This window comes from Ctenopharyngodon idella, chromosome 10, assembly GCF_019924925.1.
Source record: "Ctenopharyngodon idella isolate HZGC_01 chromosome 10, HZGC01, whole genome shotgun sequence".
Lineage (NCBI taxonomy): Eukaryota > Metazoa > Chordata > Actinopteri > Cypriniformes > Xenocyprididae > Ctenopharyngodon > Ctenopharyngodon idella.
This window is the reverse complement of record NC_067229.1, coordinates 40,706,435-40,720,029: the sequence shown is the minus strand read 5'-3', so window position 1 is coordinate 40,720,029 and position 13,595 is coordinate 40,706,435. Positions and strand designations below refer to the sequence as shown.

The window sequence follows — 13,595 nt, the reverse complement described above, 5'->3', positions numbered from 1 at the left end:
TCAACAGCTGAGTTACTCTTTCTATGTGATTGTAATCAGTTGACTGAAATATATATAAACATAAAAGTGTTATGAATCGTTCTTCTCTGGTAAAACCTCAAGAAATATCCTATAAATTTGGGGGCTCAACATCCAAACACACTCTTGTCTCTTGTTATTTCATCTCTGAAATGAATTCATCTCATAAGCCTTGAATTATGAATAATGAAGTCTCATTATTTCAAATGCTACAGCAGAAATCTCCTCCTAACCTGCAGCAAGATTTATGGCAGATCGAGTCTAGTTTATGAATGGGAATCTGTGTCTTTGCCCACGCACACTCAAAAGGAGAGAACCGGTGTCTCAGAGCATACAGAAATAACTCATGCTCTCGTTTAAATTCCTCCCACCTTTTCGTGCCGCTCTGAAACAGCTGTGCCCTCCCCACGCATGGAGAATGACAGAAGGGCACATACATGTGTGCATGACATACTCTGATAAATACATAAATATATAAACACAAATTTCTGTCATAAAAGAGTATTTGATCATATACACATTGTAAATAACCTCCACAGACATACAGTGCAGTTCAAATGTTCACTTGTGAAAGTGCTACATTTTTTCTAATTTAAAGGGTTAGTTCACCCAAAAATGAAACATCTGTCATTAATTACTCCCCCTTATGTTGTTCCAAACCCGTAAGACCTTCGTTCATCTTCGTAACACAAATTAAGATATTTTTGATGAAATCCCAGAGGTTTTTTTTATCCCCCATAGAAAGCAACATAATTACCACATTCAAGGTCCAGAAAAGTAGTAAAGACATCGTTAAAATTTCAACATGACTACAGTGGTTTAACCTTAATGTTATGAAGTGACGAGAATACTTTTTGTACGCAAAAACAAATCAAACGCTGTTCACGTGAGCAGAACGACGCATGTGTGTGATGCTAACACAGGAGTCGGCCAATACTGAGTCGGTATTCTGATGTAGAACACGGAAGCCTGCACTGTCTATACAATGTGATAAACATAAGAGAATGACAGGGGAGAGACAAAATTGTTGAATGAAGTCGTTATTTTCGTTTTGTTTTCGCGCACAAAAAGTATTCTCGTCTCTTCATAACATTAAGTTTGAACCACTGTAGTCACGTTGACTATTTTAATGATGTCTTCACTACTTTTTTGGACCTTGAATGTGGTAATTATGTTGCTTTCTATGGGGGATAAAAAAAACCCTCTTAGATTTAATCAAAAATATCTTAATTTGTGTCTTATGGATGTGGAACGACATGAGGGTGAGTAATTAATGACAGAAATTTCATTTTTGGGTGAACTAACCCTTTAATTCACTGATTTTATAGCAAATTATATTATCAGGATAACATTTTGAGTGAAAAGTAGAATTTAAAAAATGTGTTTATATCTATTTAAATGTATTTTATATTTTTATTTGGTTTGTTCCCTTTATCAGTCAAGCTGCATGAGCTTCACAAGTTTGTTGCATGATTTGACAATGATCCAAAAAGCATCATGTGCTTCATTGGAAGGAAATCTGACCTTTTGTTTCAAAGGAGTCACATGACTAATGTCGGAAATTTGCTTATTTGATTAGTAGCCTAGAATCCTAAATGTTCCTTATACATTTTACATCGTAATGTTTTTTGTTCAAAATCTAAATCCTGAAAAGTTCCAGGTTTAAATTGAATTTTAAATCACAGATTTTTCAGTGTGTACTCTACTGTACATGAACATCTCTTAGCATGTCTTTGCTCAGCCAGGTAAAATGGGCAAATAAGGAGATGCCATTTGGCTGAAATTCATTAAACACTAATTAATCTGCACACGGATCTGTTACCTCTCTCCACTGATCTCTGTGCTGGCGGCTCTGCCACTGTCTCAGATCTTCAGACTTAATCTTTTCTATTTGAAAACCCTTTAAATCACCTTGAATTTGGGAAAACTGGAGCATAGACAGATTGGAATTGCAGATACTTCATTAAATGTTCAGTCATGCATAAGATATTTTATTGGCTTTTTAGAGTAGCTGTATTGAGTAACAAATATGTATTTTAAATGAAATGAAATCCCTTTCAGTTGTTTTAAACATGATTCATAAGACTCTCTCCCTCCGGTATAATCTGATATCAGGGTTACACAGTAAGGCATCAAAGCTCTGGTCACCATCCAGTTAAAGTAGCATTATGGGTAGCACTATTTTTAGAACAAGGATCGATTGGGCCTGAGGGAGCCGTCTAATGAGCAAGCCTGGCCAGACACAGTTACAGCACACGATTTGTCCTGATACAGTTATGAACAAAAGCAACAGAAACCAGGAAGGAGACACAAAGAGAGAAAGTAAAAAGAGATAATAGAGGGATCTATGTGGGTTAGAGAAAAAAAAATATGAACACAAAACTGAAGTGAAACGGGAGGTGGAGAAGTTCAGGTGTACAATTAACTGCAATAAAAGTACAATTTCCTGTTTTTTGTTCAGTTTGAATGGAGGATCCAGGTGTGGAAGCAGGTTATGTCAATATTATTGTTGCTGTGCTTGTTTGATGAATTACAAAAGTAAATCTGAGTGTGTAAGTGATTAATGGGATTTCTAAAGCAATTGTTAGATAAGTTCAGTGTCGTTGAGTCATGAAGTTATTCATTATCTTCTACGTAACAGGACTGTGCTGGATTTTTTGGTATTATATGATTGCAGCCTTTTTGCACTAGGCTCATGTTGTTTTTAAAAACTTCAGAAAATCTATTTAATTCAATTTTATGTGCTGAGTGAGAGTTTGGTAAGAGCGCTGAGCCAAGATATTATTCAATAAACCGTAAGTTTTAGTATTTTTCTGCTGTGTTAATATATGTATGAACCTGCCTGTGCCCTATGAAAGAAAAATATGGATTTCTGCTTTCAGTTTGTGAATTAAATTATGTTTATCTCCTGCCGTGATTCAGTATAATTTGAAATGTACTCCAAACAGAGACTGTTTATGGTGCATTGCACATTATTCGGCATATTTCAGGAAAAGCGGAGAGAAATTCAACCTGCCTTGAGTTGATTGGAAAGCTAATTATAAATGCAAAGCATTGGAGATTGCAGTGATTACTCACATGGGAGGAAGGTTAGAGATGAACATGATTTTCCAAAGTGTAAATGTGTTTCTTCAAGCTACAGATCCTGTTGGATACTTGGTGTCGTTTGGCAAATTCAAGTCTGAATTCATATAGCCGACAACAGACCTTGATGTCTTCAGTAATTTATTCATTGTAACAGAATCAACATCTGCCTCTAGCTCTGATGTCAGTAGCACCTGTCGTGATTGTAAAAATAGACATCAGATGCTTGAATGCATGTGAGATGCATGTAGCCTATATGTCTCAATGTGGAAATGAAATGTGAATGAATCGAAAAAGCTCATGATCACGAGAGATCTGGGTTTTTGGGTCTTTGCGTGAGTCTCATGGCACCTTTCTGATAACCTGTATAATGAGGCCAGAGACAGTAGATCAAGGTCTTATTCCATCTTCCTACATATTGTGAGACTTTTCTCTGGAGTTTTACTATAGGAAGTGAAGTATGGATTGTGTCAGGTTTTATGGTGAAAAACACTGCTGTGCTAGAATAGGGAATACTACGGTTCTGTATAGATGTGTGCTTATAGATGTGTGTGCTTAAATGCTGTGTGAGTTATCATCTAAGGGAGACCTCACTAAAAGCACTGCAAGTGGAATTTTTAGAATAAATTATCAGTGGCAGGCTGGCAGGTCATTTATGAACTATTTCTGAAAAGATTTCGTGAAAAAAATCTGTGGAGTTCTGTGGGTTATGTTGATTTAAAGATGATAAAATGTGTAAAGTAGACCTGGTAATACACTACCACTAAAAAAAAGAATGGGGTTTGTACAGTTTTTTTTTGAGAGAAATCAATGCTTTTATTCAGCAAGGATGCCTTAAATTGTTCATCTAACAATCCTGAAAAAATGCATCATGTTTTCCACAAAAATATTAATCGGCAAAGCTGTTTTTAACACTGATAAAAATTGGTGTCTTGAGCACCAAATCAGCATATTAGAATGATTTCTGAAGGGTCATGTGACACTGATGTTGCTGAAAATTCAGTTTTGCAATCTCAGGAATAAATTGCATTTTAAAGTATTTTAAAACAGAAAACAGTTATTTTAAATTGTAATATTTCACAATGTTACTATTTTTTATTGTGCCTTGGTGAGTAAAAATATACAAAAACTTCAAAAACATTAAAATTATCTTACCAACCCCAAACTTTTGAATGGAAGTGTACATTCTTCTTGGCTGCTAAAAGTATCAATTTAGTTTCTGCAGAAATTAAATTAATATTTTTGGGCACAGATTATGTGCAGTCTTAGGGGCCGTTTACATGGCACCGTTTTCAACTAAAAACAGAAAACTTTTTATGAGTTTTGACCGTTCATTTACAACAACAACATTTTGAGGGTCTGAAAATGGGATTCAAAGTGTACATTTTTGAAAACGATACTGTTATCATCTCCATGTAAACTAAAAAAATGCCAATTTGTGAAAATGGTGACGTCACGCGTATGCATATTACATGTTTAGTCTATAGGAGCGTAGTTTTTCTTTACAAAGTGACATCGCCATCTACTGGCCTGGCATGCATAATACAGCGACGTTGGATCTTTACGCGAAAAACGCAAAGGAAAAACGTTTACGTTTTTAGGACAGTTTATTAGTGATGTCCATGTTATAATCACTCCTGAAATATATAAAAAAAACATTGTGTTACAGTTAAACCACCTTACTATTGTAACTATTTAAAACTTTTTGGGATAGTTTGGCTTTTAAATGGCTATTTTTAGCCAGATTTGCATTTGCAGCACTGCAATGTTTTGATCTTGTCCACTTTTGACCACTTCCAGAGGTGGTCGAAAACACATTCGACCGGATTGCTTTCGTAGTGGAAACGCTCATGTGGTTGAATGTGTTCGAACAGCCACAAAAGACCACCTACTCTTCGCCTACTGACCTAATGCGAAAACATTATGAGAAGCGCACTAGCCAGATGGGATTTAAACTTTGTCAGCTGAAGACCCAAGTTTGAAGACGAAAAATGTACCAAGCACAATGTTATCTCACCATTCCTGATTTCTAACATGCACTCACTGCGTTCGGCCGGTCTCATGGCTGTCAGAGCAGAAACAAAAGCTGATGCTCTGTTTTTCCATCATCTGCGTGCACATCATATGTAAATTGCGTGAGCTTATTTTGTCCATTTGATCAAAAGATCCAAAAAAAATACATACGTTTACCCACCCATAGACCCTCCCCTCCAAGAAATCAGGACAGAAGTGGTTGAAAGTGGACAAAAGAGACGGATTAAAATACCAGGTGTAAACGGGTATGTGTCTCTTGTCTACTTGTGATCCGATCGACCAAAACGCATCTTAATACCAGGTGGAAACAGGGCCATAGAGACTTGGGTTTCAGCTCTTTTGACTTGAGCTAGTAACCAACCACTTAGTGAGCACCCAGAACACCCTAGCAACCAAAGAAACATCTTGCCAAATCTCCAGAACATCTTAGTATCTTGGTAGGAAGTTTTGCATTGACAAGCGTCACTAGTTTATTGATTGATTCAGGTGCTTCGCATATATAGATAGTTCCAAAATACATAAGATTTCTGTGCCACATCTGATTTGTCCCCTCAGATGGCCACTGACCTGGATCCTGGACCTGGATCCATTTCTGGTTCTGCTGAGTGCAGGCTCAGATTTTAGCTTGTGGTGCAATGCTGCTGGAGGACACTGCTGACAGATGGGAGCAAAGAGGGCATGCAGCTGAAATTCATAATTAACATGTGTCAGAACTAACCCGTTTAACATTGTCTGCAACCATGCCTCTCCAAATGTCCCTGGCTTGGTCCGTCTCTGACTTTCTCACACATCTTCACTATGCAGTGTACTAGAAACTATCGCAGTTGTGGTTTGTCTTTCCTCACAAAGGACAGGACTTTGGACATGAGCTAATTTTATCCATGCTTTTTGCTCCCTTATGATCTCTCCTTCTAAAGAAACTGATCAACCCCCCCTTTCAACAGTTTCTATGACGATGTGATCCAGTTGCTTAGTAACGGCCTGAGCCTTTGTGACGTCACTGTGGGCAGTAGTGTGTGTCGGAGTGTGTGGGGAGTTCAGTCTGAGGGAGAGGTAGATGTACGATAAGTGGTTTAAGGCCGCGGACATTGCTCTCTTCTTCTTATTCGTTAAGCCTATATTTACACACACACACACACTTACACACAAGATATAAAGCTACACAAACACACAGACTTCTAACACAGACACACACATATACACACACACACACAAACACACACACACACACACATAAATAACCAGGCAGACGTGTCCTGCATACTGCAACCAATTCTTAATGACCTCTGGCATATGCTTCAGGCCGAGACAGAGACATAGCAGGCGTGTAATCGGCAATCACTCATGTGTTCACTCTTCCTGGAGTTTGTCGTATGGACATAACTGATTTTCCGCACCATTGCATACACACACCCTGCTTAATTAGCCATGTCTTTCAGTCTCCATTGTCTGGAGGGCCATTTACCCCCTCTCAAGCTATCCTCACCTCTCGTTCCCCTCCTGTCCAATGAAATGGCCAGATATTCTGCCTTTGGCATATGGTCTCGCTGTCCCCAGTTATTGTAGTCAGCAGAATTTCTTTGTTTCCTGGTGAGTTAAATCCATATTAAAATCCAAATCTGGATTAACAACCCAATCTAAGACTGAAGATTAATCTGGGTTTCAGTAATGTTCTCATGTACTGTATTTAGTAAAAAATAAAGAGGCAAATTGTGCCACTTTTGTACGTGGTGCTAAATGTGCTGCAATAGCGCTGTGCTGTATTAAACAAATTGTATAAAGTCATTGTCATTCTTTTCAGCAAACAGCCTCCTTCCTTTCTATGTAAATTAGACTTATTATAGATAGAGGCTTATTCACAACACTCAACGCTGTTGGTCTGCCATGAGCCGATTCAGGTGCCTTGACAGTGTTCTGAGGGGCCGTTCTTACAGAATGTGTTTTCGCGTTCCAATGCACTGTTTTTCCATTGGTTTTCTATGTAAAACTGCTCTAGGCGGACATGTTTGACTGCTGCGCTCGTTTCTTTTTGCAGCGTCTCGCCCATGACATAGCGTTCTAAAAATGCGGCACTCACGTTAAAGTTTAAAAGTTTAACTTTTAAGAAACACACAACGTGAGATGCAGGGCATTCCACTGCCCTGCATCACACGTTCTTAAACACGTTCTGTGTCGCGCACAGAGTGCTGTAAAAGACATGAGCGCAATGGTCAAACACATCCGTCTAGAACGTTTACATAGAAAGAAATTGCAAAATCGTGTTCTGTGTGAACGACCGCCAAGTACGCCAGTCTGTTGCATTCTCTGGTAACTTTGAACTCACAATTGACTCTTATAGGGTTAGTTCACGCAAAAATGAAATTTCTGTCATTAAGTACTCACCCTCATGTTGTTCCACATCCGTAATACCTTTGTTCATCTTCGGAACACAAATTAAGATATTTTTGATGAAATCCGAGAGTTTTTTTTTTTTTTTAATCCTCCATAGAAAGCAACATAATTACCGTAATTCAAGGCCCAGAAAGGTAGTAAAGGTACTTTTCCGGACCTTGAATGTGGTAATTATGTTGCTTTCTATGGGGGATAAAAAAACTCTCGGATTTCATCAAAAATATCTTAATTTGTGTTCCGAAGATGAACGAAGGTCTTACGGGTGTGGAACGACATGATGGTGAGTAGTTAATGACAGAAATTTCATTTTTGGGTGAACTAACCCTTTAAGATGGAGAATTTTGCCATGCAGATTGCTTTCGACACAGATTTTGTGAGCATGTTTGCGTTGTTATCTGATTTGCATAATTCATTTCAAAAACTTGGTGCTACAACAACACAGACAGCATTTGAAAATAAACAGCCCCGCACAAAATAAATTGCAGTTGCTGGTTTAGCTCGTCCATCCTCATTTATTCTGAGTATGCTGTAGTGTGTCAGACAGCAGGTATCTGGAGATCTGATTCTAGTCAGTCTGCTGCTTTTGCTGAGTCACTCCAACCAGGTGTGAGTGTGTGGATACAAGTATGAGAACTTTTGTGTCGACAGCTTGTGTTTGGGCATGAAAGCTCTGTGTGTGTGTCTGCTCAGCAAATGAGCTCTTGATGCAAATCATTTTAATGCATGTCGGCTGCCAAAACCGCACACAAGGAAAGCCGAAAAAAGAATTAGGGACATTTATATCTGTCTTGTTAACTCAAGCACCCCTACTGGCTCTAAATGTCTGTTTTGTTTTGTTTGTTTTGTTTCGTTTCAATATTTTTGTTTTGTTCTGTTTTTCATTTTGTTTTCTATTTTGTTTTTCTTTAAGTGTTGTGTATTTGTAAGTGTTGCTGCTTTAAAAGTTCTTAGATGACTTTTGAAAATGATCTCTTTGAGAAACGCTCATAATTAATTCATCATAATCATCATTATCATACCCTTATCTTTTAATGTGTTCTGTAATAATAACGTCCACACTGAACTTTCTAATGAGAGACTGTCTGGTGAGACTATCATCAAAAAGAGAGCGAGCGCAACAGAAAGAACAGTCTGATCATCTGAAGCTACATCTTTTCCTGCAGCCTTTTCTCGAGGGACAAGATTTTTATCGTTCGCCGCAGTTCTGTAATAATAATCTCCTCCCACTTCTGACATAGAATCTGTCTTATGTAATTGAGATCTTATGTAACTGCTCTTGTAGTCTGGTCGGCATTTAGCAGGCCTGATTTAGGAGATCAAGATGGCAGCTAATTCATCTGAAGAAGCTCCAGATTATAGCAGACAGTGACATTATTAGGGCTCTGTTCCCTTGACTCCTGGTGCTCTTAAAGGAACAGTGCGCACCAATATGAGAACTGTGTCAAACATGCGTGATATTCTTTCTTCCATGAAACATAATAGATATATTAGGTAAATCTTTTAGGCTGCTTATGCTTTAAAAATGACCAAAAAAGCACCTTAAAAGATGTCCATACAACTTCCAAAGTCATACAATAGTTTTGTGTGATGAACAGACTAAAATTTACACTACTTTTCAAAACTTTGGTGATTTTTTTAATGTTTTTTAAAGAAGTCTCTTATGCTCACCAAGTCTTCATTTATTTGATCAGCTTCACTACTCCAGTCTTCGGTGTCACATGATCCTTCACAAATCATTCTAATATGCTGATTTGTGCATCTTAATATTTTTGTGGATGTATTTATTTATTTATTTTATTTTTTTTTCATTTTTCAGTTCAAAAGAACAGCATTAAAAAAAAAAAAAAATAGAAACTTTTGCTAACATTTATAAATGTCTTTACTGTCACTTTTGATCAATTTAATGCATCTTGCTGAATAAAAGCATACTTTTTTTTTAAAATATCTTACTGACCCCCATTTTTTTTGTTGTGAAAAACCTTCTGACACTTATTTTGCATCAAACATAGTGACATGCATCTTAAAGTGCCATATTTTCAGTGTTGAGAAAGCTGTCGTGTGATTTCAGAAGTCTTCACAAGGCACATGGAAAAGTGTAATGGTGCTTTTATGATGATATTGTGCTCTTTTTGGAGCATGAGAGATCACCTAAATTGTTTCATTATATGGAAAAACAAGAATGTGCGAACATCCTGCCTAACATCTCCTTTTGTGTTCCACAGAAGAAAGAAATTCCTGGACCTAAAAGATGTCAGCAGGTTCAGATTTGACATTATCAAATGTCAGGGCGTCAAATTCATCTTGCGTTTCATCTCATCCGAAAGCAAAACAAGCTAAAAGACAGCAGTTATTTTGAACACTGTGCGGGGGCTTGAGGAACACTCAGATGGAGGTGGGCAATAATTCAATCTGTTGTCTGATGGGCTTCTTCTGCTTAAGGACCAGCCTGTTTTGATGAGACATGGGCCTCCCACGATCATAATGCTGTCATACCGCCTCATTTTGTTAGGCCCTCACTCCCTCTACGCACATTTACACACACAAACACCCACACAAACACGCACATATGTGTGTAGGATGGCTGTATATGAGCTTGCGGCGTGATGTTCTACATTTCTGCCCCTACAGACTCCCTGCTGCTTTACACACGCACGCATGTGCAGGTCGGTGGGCGTCCACATGGGCTGAGGATGAGTGTGAAAGCATGAGCTGGCATCTTGTTTGATCCTTCACATTACTTCACCTTTGTCTTCACCCATGGCAAAAGATTCCTCTCTGCCCTCTTGACCGGGACAACTAATCTGGGTCCCATCACCTGATACTAACGGGATTAACCACCAGTCTGGTTACTCAAGACTTGCACTTTAACCCTGAATGAGTTCTTTGAGAAAGGGAGGAGGCACTTTTGCCTTTGTTTTTGTTTGTTGTGTCTATGGCTGTACTTTTGAGGCACTTGTTATTTTTCTCCACATTAGACATAGCTTGTTTCTGTCTCTTGCCAGCAAACACATGGTATAAACATCTTGTGGGTCTGTTCGTTTGGTGATGGAAAGAAGGTCTCTGTTGCAGTGCTAGACGCTCAGCACCAAGGACAGCGCCGCTCAGGATAATGAGGTTACCAGAGGACTGTCTGTGAAATGCTGCAGTGTTTAAAGTTGAAGTGGGGCTTTTTTTATGTTGAATACTTTCTACTTTCTCGGTTTAATATGCAGATACTACTATCAGTAATCTGTTTGTTGGTTCAGTGAAAAGTAAAAACACTGGCTCTGATCAGCCTGACATAGCAACCCTGGCTCAACCAATGGCATGAGTTTGGGGCGGGGCTTTCCGTTTGTCTAACCACCAACATTTATGTATGGGAAGACAGTTTAAATAAATAGTTTTAAAGGTCAATATTATTTTCTTAAAACACATTATTGTTCTTATTGTGGACCAGTGATATTTTAGTATTATTTATATACTGTTATAGTATTTATTAATATTTTGAATTAGCTTTTAATATTTTCAGTTTTCATTTTAATTTTAGTTTTTTTGTGCTATCAAACGATTAATCGTGATTAATCGCATCCAAAATAAAAGTTTGCGTTTACGTAATATATGTGTGTGTACTGTGTATATTTATTATGTATACATAAATACACACACATGCATGTATATATTTAACAAAAATATATTATATTTATATATAATATAAATTAATGTAAATATTTCTTAAATATATACTGTACATGTATAAGTGTGTATTTATATATACATAATAAATATACACAGTACACACACGTATATTATGTAAACACAAACTTTTATTTTGGATGCGATTAATCGTTATACAGCACTTAAGTTTGTTTAGTTTTTGGTATTTTTAGTGCTTCAACTTATTTTATTTCAGTTATCTGCCAAGGCAACATATCTAATTTGTTGTTGTTATTTTTCTTTTTTTAAGTTTATAAGTTTTCGTCTATTATTTATATTTTGCTATTACAATTTTAATTCAATTTTTTTAAATAGCTTTAGTTTTAGTTAACAATAACAGCACTGTTGTTTACTAATTGGTGCAAAGTTATTGTAAAGAAAAACTTGGAAATGCCCATTTAGGCATTGTTTTAAGTAATAGAGCCTTTAAAATTTTTTAGCAGTAGTTAATTGAGTAATTTCATGTTAAAGTTAGCTTCAAATGTAGAGATCAAGTTTTGTGAGAGGTATTGTAAGTAAGAGTCATAAGTACACGTATTGCTGGGTGACAGTACACTCAAAATTATATAAATAATATATATTATATATTGTCATGAGTGGTTTGCAGCATGCACAAATGAGATGTCGGAGTAACAAAACAAACAGTCTTTATTAATAATCCAAAGGCACTCATAAAGAACACGCAGGAGATCACTCAGAGAATAACCCAAACCACACTAAATTTAAATGAAAACTGACTAAGAACAACTAAAACACAGGGTTAGAACAGAGGAAACCAAACTAGATGCAGGTGAAACTAATACGTAACTATAGAAACAAACGAGGACATAGAATGGAACATGAATCTGACATATATAGGCTTAATTTTAAGATTTATGTATTTGAATTGTATATAAAATTTCCATCCATTTGGATTACACATTGTTTATTTAACAAACAAACTAATAAACTTCATGTGATGTATATTTGTCAGTCATGATACATAAATGAAATGGTAAGAAACAAAAGATTTCTGTAATAGTAGTAGTAAACTGAATTTGTTTTAAATACACAATAACCAGACTCATGGTGATTATGAACAATTTGAATAAATGCATTTTGATTATTTAAATAAAATCAATAGATACAAAAAGTTAAACTGTCATGACTTTTTTTTTTGGTAGTAGTAGTGCAAAATGTCTGTATTTTAGTCACCTTTCAGTTGGGTGAGATTAAAGAGAAAGAGAGAGAGAGTTGTCAGGTATCAGTTCCTCTGGTTCACGCCAGCTGTCAGAATCCCAGCTTGTTGTTTACACAACACTCTCCTCCTGAACAAACACTGCTCTCATTCTCCCTGAGAACAGAGGGGCACAATTTATTTAACCCTGTTAAGAGGTTGTTTGCATTTGTTCTGGGTCATTATACATGTAAGAGTGTGTTTTTGTCACAGAGATGTTAACACAGCCTCTATGTAGCACACCGCCCTGGGCTCATATCATGGCACGTCCTGATTTTGCCCAGTTTGATGCGTTCCTGGGTCAACATATTTTGTTGATCCTGGAATAACATTCCTGTCCGAAAATTTAAACCTAACCATATCCCTACCTCTGCACCTAACCTAAAACCAGAGGGAAATGATATGTGAATAACACTGATGTAGAAGCACCTAACCCTGGTTGTAAGTCTAAACTTGAAATAAACTGTAAACTTGTCCCTCAAATCTGATTGGTTGATTGGAATGTTGTTCCAGCATCAACAAAGATGTTGATCCAGGAACATGGTGCATTTGGTGAAATATGGTTCTGCCATATATAATGCATGTTAAAGAAAAAATGTCTGGTCTGGGATCAATTTTCCCAATTCCCAATTTCGCATAATGTAATATAAAATATAAATGCTGGTTTTTACATCACCTTCATTTTGGATTAAAGAAGATCTTTTTGTGTCCTTCGTATTGTCCTCCTTTTTGATGACGGCATAGTGTACCTGTGCAGCTATATATAACCCATGCTGGCCCCACTTTCTGTTCAGTTCCTCAAGTAGTTTCAAACATTTTGTACAGAGTTCTGCTCCTCTGTGAAACTTCCATGAGAGTGATAAAAATAGCATATCACAGTTTTTTTTTCTTTTCTTGCTGAATTAGCAGAGCCGTGGGTGAGAACAAGATGGAGCATCTGTACTGCAGCAAAACACTGCCTTAAAGAGAGATTTCATTTGTTTTAACATAATACAAAGAGACATTTCATTTGTATCAAGAGACCTAGTCCTGCAGGCTTCAAATTATTTCTCTGTAAAAAATACATTCATCTGTGTTCTCATATTTGAAAAGAAATATTGCAAAACACAAAATTTAGTTTCGTTTATTCAGTGGGGTCTAAAAGTCAAAGATTGCATTT

At 36.9% G+C, this 13,595-nt stretch overlaps 1 protein-coding gene across 2 annotated transcripts in view; it reads left to right on the top strand.

Moving 5' to 3' along the window:
- dclk1a (doublecortin-like kinase 1a) overlaps nt 1-13,595 on the top strand; it is a 55,641-nt gene that overhangs the window by 4,122 nt on the left and 37,924 nt on the right. The window lies entirely within an intron of this gene.